Genomic DNA, 6,639 nt, shown 5'->3' with positions numbered 1-6,639 from the left:
TAATCTCTCGAGTTGTGAGCCCTAGGGCTTTGTACGCCGAAATTTGACCTCGCTGGTATGGAGATAACTCCTTGCCATAGCTCCTATTAATTTCAAGAGGCGCCAGAGCCTTGCGTTGAGCCATGGTAGTTGTTTGAAAAAGGGTGTAAAAAAACGCGTGTTCAAAAATGACGCGTTTTGTCCGGATACTTTTGCACGTGGCTGTACATACTCCAGAATCTCCTTGCTTATTTTGGGCCACTATAGACCAGCGAGTACTTCACGCAGCCTTATGTAGCCGCCATATAGCTGCTGATCATGCGCAGTCTCTAGTATAGCCTTCCTGAAGCTTCAAGGGATAACAAAACGCGGCTTAGCCTATTAAGCATCAATTCAGACTAAGTCAGAGCCACTCTCTTAATAGAACAAAGCGTAAGGCCTATCTGGCAGTTGCTAGAGATTAGGAGCAGGTAAGGGCATAGCCTAGAGCTGCTCAAGTATCTTGCCAAACTCCTCCTTGACTTCTTTACAGAGTCAAGCAAGTTTTGCGTCCTCTAGCTCTAGTAGAACTATGCTGAGAAAGGCTTGCTTTTCTTCCTCAGGTTGGCGCTGGCTATGCAACATAACAGAGAGTCTAGATAAGGCATCTGGCACGACTATGTCTTAACCTTCTTTGTAGATGACAGTCATATTATCCCAATACTGACTCAGAAACACGGCCCATCCTTGCTGGCAGGTATTCATCTTGAAAGGAGATTGTGTACATAACAATCTCGCTGCCAGGATAATAGGATTCGCGCGATGGTTAGTAGAGATGACAGCCTTCGTCTGTTCAATGTAGATCCGTAAATACTTGACTGCCTAAATAAGTCCAGATAGCTCCAGATCTGTTGGCTAGTAGTTGCGCTTAGCAGGCGTTAAGCACTTAGAAAGAAAAATGATAGGCCTCAGCATTATTCTAAAGGGCTTGAGAGGGTCTTTAGCTTCTACGCCTTTAAGTTAGTACATAATGACGCTAAAACCAAGCTCTTTCAACACATTAAGGAACATATACAGAGTCTTCGTAAGATTGAAATAGCGCAGAATATCTGCTGATTCAGTAAATGCGCTTTTAAGGTTCTCAAACGTAGTAGTATACTTATTCTCCTAAAGTTCTCTAAATGCCTACGTTTCATAGCTCTTTCTCTCTTGTGGCTTTTCTAACAGAGATCCCTTCTCTCTTTGAGGGCCTTGAAAGACGATTGTTTTAAGCTACTATAGAGTCTTAGAGTATTACGCGAAATAAGGAACTTGCTAATAATGCCAACTTATAAAGCTTATAAAGCGTTTAAAGTTGTGGCTATTCCTAGGGATATCCCACTTAGCTATAGCCGCTAGCTTCTCTTTTGTAGTTAAATATCTGAGTCAGCTAACAAGTTTTCTAAGCGTTATAAGCTCTTAAAAGTTAAGATAGGTCTTTATAGCTTTAAAAGTATAACTAGTGTTAGCAAATTATTAAAATATAGCATCTAAATCCTGCAGGTGCTGGCTAAATAGCTCTTTGGTAAAGATATTAATATTATTAACATAGACATTAATAATCTTCTATAGTAATCTGGCAAGTAAGCGTTTAAACGTTCGTTAATTATAAGCAGGAGAATTTTTGAAACCTATTAGCATTATACAGAATAGCTTTAGGCCTTGATATAATGCTATTACAGTTTAGTACTGATTATTAGGATACGTAAAGTACTAATAGAAGCTAGATACAAAGTCTATAGAAGAGATATAGATAACTAGGGCCATTATAATAAGGATATCCTCTTAGAGAGGCAGAGAGTACATATTTGACTCCGCCATATTATTAAAGGGCCGCAGATCTATTATAGGTCTTACCTTTTTAATAGCTCCTTTTAGGGTATACTTATATACTATAAATACTGATAAGGAGTAAGGTAAATACTTTGCTAGCGCTATCTAACTAAGTTAGATATTCTTGTTAAACGTATTATTAATTGCCTGCTTTGTATATAGAACGTTATAATAAGGGGGTTAAGGCTTAAGATTTCGTTCTAATTTAGAGGCGACTTTAATTTGTAGCTACTCCTCTTCTGATTAACACGCTATATCAAAGATATTATTGAAAATGACTACAAAACGCTTTACTAGTTATTAGAGCTGCTTTTGCTAGTCTAGGGGCAGTTTTTTATTAATGTGTACCTCTTAATAAGTAGATATAAAGAAGTTAGAGACCACTATACCCTTAGGAAGCTTATATTAATACTTAGGCTAATATATTTCTTTAAGCCAATCTAAATTAGTGTCCTTAACCTTTTTAGCAGAGGTCTCTAAACTGTCTACATAGTTTGGCGACTCTTAACTTAGAAAGCTGTTTAACACTTTAGTTGCCTGTGCTACGTACGCGAAATAGCCTATACAGATTAATTCTGCTATGTTAAGTATTATGCCACACTTGATCTGACAAGGTGCAGCATCCTGATTTAAGTACATAACCGCATTCTAAGCGGCAGAAATGACTCCATCTAGTATCTTAGAGAGTTTAGATATAAATAATAAGTCTACTTTGCTAAAGTAATTTATTTAAAGAGCAACTTAATCTATAGAATTAGCAGAAATAATATAATCTTTGCCTATATAAATAACGAAATTAGTTATCAGCTCTCAAGTTACTTGCAGATTAACTACAGTAATAGGCTTTCTAACCTTGCCAGATTAATAGAAAGTAATTAATTAACAAGGAATATCTAGAACAAGATTCCAGACCTTGATATAGTCAGTACTAATTAGCAAGCTAGTACCTAAGTCTTCAAAAATAAGTGCTTTTATCTTAAGCTTTAAGAAGACTCCTTAATTGCTTTAGAGATAAAAAATGAATTTTGCCAGCTTAGAAACTTTCTTCCTTCCTTTAATGCCTTAGATAACTAGCTATTTAATAGCCTTAATAGTGTAAGGCATATTATTAAGTAGCTTGTGATTAACTACTAAACGTCTAAAACCAGAGTCAATAATAGCTATAAAGGATTATAAGGCGTTATTCTCAGTACTTATATACGCCTTAATACAGGTCTCTGTATAATTAGTTATGCCTTCTAGCTATTTGCTTTATAGTTTAGCTATAAGACTAATCACTAATAGGGTTCCTTTAATAGCGTAAGCATTAAAAGACTAGAGATAGCTATACAATTAATTATTTGATGAAAATGCCTTCTAGCATTTTTAGTAAGCAACATTAAAGTTTGCTACCACCTTATCCTTATTAGCGCTAATATCTTCCTTACTTAATTCGTTAAGGATAACTTGCATTACTATATAGGCACGTTACTAGCGCTAATAAGTCTTATCTATCTCTTTATCAGAGGAATATTCTTATTTATTAGTAAAAGCCTTCTTCTTATTTCAAAAAGGGTAGTTGATTATCTAATAATTAGCCTTTTAGCCTCTAGCTATATATTTTCAACAAGGGTATAAAGAATTAGTATTAAAATAATTATCTGCGTATTTAGCAGGAGTATTCCTATAGTACTTAGCGTTATTATTGCCCTTAGACTTCTTATAAGTCTTTTTATAAGTCTTCTTAATATATTAGTTAGGCTTAGAAACAGGATAATAAGCGAAGATTATAAGCTATACTAATTCTCTTTCGCTTTAGGTATCTTTTGTTTATAAAGTTTCTAATAAATACCTTAGATCTATTAAAGATACGCGTAAAACGTCTTTAATAAGGAGCGGTTATAGTTCGCTAGAGTAGCTTATAACTTAAGAGCGGCCTTAAAGCCTTTATAGGCTCTTATAACCAAGTCTTCTTTTAACGTTATACCTGTTATATATAGCATACTAATCTTTTTATCTACATACTTAGCTAGTAAGCGGTTTTAATTTTACTAAAAGCATTCTTTATTTACAGCTAATTGTAGCTTTATATTAGTACTTATAAAGTCGCGCTTAAGCACTAAGATCTAGTGTAAAGAAAACGCTATCAAAAGATCCTTATCTACATCTAAAAGCGCAAAGTATTAGGAATAAGCTATCTTATTATCCAAATAATAAGATAATATTAGCGCTAACTTGGCCTTATTATCTTTGTAAATCTTTTAGGCGTTACAGATATATTCTATAAAGTATTAAGTCGACTTCTTGTCTTAACAACTAGTAGGTTTAAATAGATATACTTTAGAGGGCTTTAAAGCAGATATTTTCTCTTGTAGCGTTTGTTATATCTCCTTAATTATCTTCTGTATTACTTCTTTATTTATAGCAGCTATGTAATCTAACATGTTAATAAAGGATTAATAATCTATAATTAAAGAGGGTATAATATTGCTTTCTTTTATTTCCTCTTTATCTACTTCCTTAATTTTGTGCTTGTTTCTTAATATACGCTTACTAGTAAGAGGGTTGCGGGCAGGAGGAGGTTAGACTATATACTTAGCGCTTTATAAGACTTATTTTTACGCTACCTAATGAATAACTAGTAGAGACAAACTAGACTAACTTGTTTCAAGGATTTCTACGACTTCTGGATACCAAGCGAGTCTTATCTTACGTATAAGTATGTTGTAAAATTATTAAGTTGCTTAAGGAGGGCTTAAAAGGGATTTGAGATAAGGATACTTCTGCAGGGCGCAGCTAGCTCGCTGCTAGACAGAGTAGTCAACAGAGATTCTGTAGGTAGTGTTTAACGCTGTACAGAACGTTGACAAGGTTGAAGTTAGAGCTGCTTAAGGCGAAGAACAGGCCTAGCAGGTTATTAGTGAGCTTGCAGGGATACTTAACAGGCTCAGAGGGTTTTTGAATTCGAAGGAAGGCCTATAACGAATTTGAGGGTAGCAGAGTAGCTTATAGCGCCCGCAATTAAGCGTTTACTAGCATGTCTACTAATTGTTATGCAGAAGTTATATAACAGGGTATAAGGGTGCTATAGAGATAGCGGAGAGTCATAAAGAAGCTATAGAAGGCAACTGTATAATTATGTTAAGTGGGTATGTATCAAGATGGCTGAACTCTCTAAGTGCTATAGAGGCGAGGATAGAGATATAATGTATAGAGTGCTAAGCCTGCCCTAGCCCTTAGCCCTAATGCCCCCTCTAGGCTATTATGCAAGTTATATCATAACAAAGATTATTTCACTTTCGTCTTCAAATTCGTTATTTTAGGATAGCCTAAATACCTTTAATAGGTGTCAGAAGAGCTATGATTAGGCCTAATATATAAGACAAAGCATGAAGAAAAGGAAACGAAAGTGGGAACACAACGCTCTATATACATGTCCGTGCCCCTTATCTCGCTGAGGCCAGGTACAGACAACTGTGGGTACCTGTCGTCAGTGATAGCTAGAATAGCGGCGGGGAGCTGGGTCCGAGATGAGCTCTGTGAGCCATGGTCAGTGCCACAGGGAATATGGTCCTTGGCGTAGGTCGCAGGAGGATTCGTAACATCACCCCCTCTCTATACATAAGCTCCTGCGAGTGTAGGTCCTTGTAGTGCTGTAGTAGGGCAGGGATTTTCATGGTAGTCTTGTGACAGTTGGGCTCTTGTGAATCTTCTTAAGCATTTCTGGGTGACTATAGACATCTGTAGGTATTCATGACTAGTTGTAGTTTCTTTAACTTGCTGTAAGCGCCCCCTTAAGAGGCTAGGTATTTAGAGTAATATAAGGCATAACTATAGCGTTTATAAAATTCTTATATAATTTTAAGGGTATAAAAGAGATAAGTTATAAACTTTTAAGTTATTTTATTATAATTAATTTATTTAATTTTAAATTTAATAAGTTACTAAAGATTAGGATATTATCAAAATATATTAAGACAAATTAGTCTAGGATATTCTTTTTTAAGGTATTATTAATATAGTTTTAGAAGAAGGCTAGAGTATTACAGAGGCTAAAAAGGATCACGTTTTATTTATATAAGCTTATATATATATAAAAGACTATTTTTTATTTGTCTTTGTAAGCTATTCTAATTCTATAAAAGGCAATAATAATATCTAACTTAGTATACTATATAACTTTATAAAGCTTATCTAAAGTCTCTTAAATCAGGGGAATCAGGTATTTATTCTTAACTATAATAGTGTTTAAGCTCTAGTAATCTATATAAAACTATAGATTTTCTTTAGGTTTCTTAATAAATAAAACTAGGGCAGTAGCAAGGGACTTAGATATATAAATAAAATTCTTTAATAAGTAGTCCTTTAGTATTTGGTCTAGGACCTCTAATTTGTTTTTAGACATGCTATATAAGGCTTTAGACAGTAGTTTAGTATTTAGTAATAACTTAATCTTATAATTTACTCTAGAGTAATATAATAAAAGCTTATTAGTAATAACTTTATTAAATAGAGATAGGAACTTATAATATTACTTAGGAAGTCTAGTTTAAAGATCTATAGTTTCTTTAGGTTTTAGGGCTTTCTTAATATCTCTTAATAATATTACAAAGACTTTATAATCTCTTTACTTACTTAGATAATTAAAGGTTATTACTCTTATTATAATTAGTGTTATAATTATATCTATAGCTTTTATATGTCTTTAGATTTAGAGTTTATTATTCTATACTCTTTATATAGCTTCAAAAGTAATAAGGTATCCTCTATTCTTTTAAAGGCAATAATTATAGCAGTAGCTATATTATATATAATAGTCTCTAGTACTTA

The sequence above is a fragment of the Endocarpon pusillum genome (genome assembly GCF_000464535.1).
Source record: "Endocarpon pusillum Z07020 unplaced genomic scaffold scaffold2608, whole genome shotgun sequence".
In the NCBI taxonomy this organism is placed as follows: Eukaryota; Fungi; Ascomycota; class Eurotiomycetes; order Verrucariales; family Verrucariaceae; genus Endocarpon; species Endocarpon pusillum.
The sequence above is the reverse complement of the archived record's forward strand: the minus strand, read 5'-3'. Positions refer to the sequence as shown.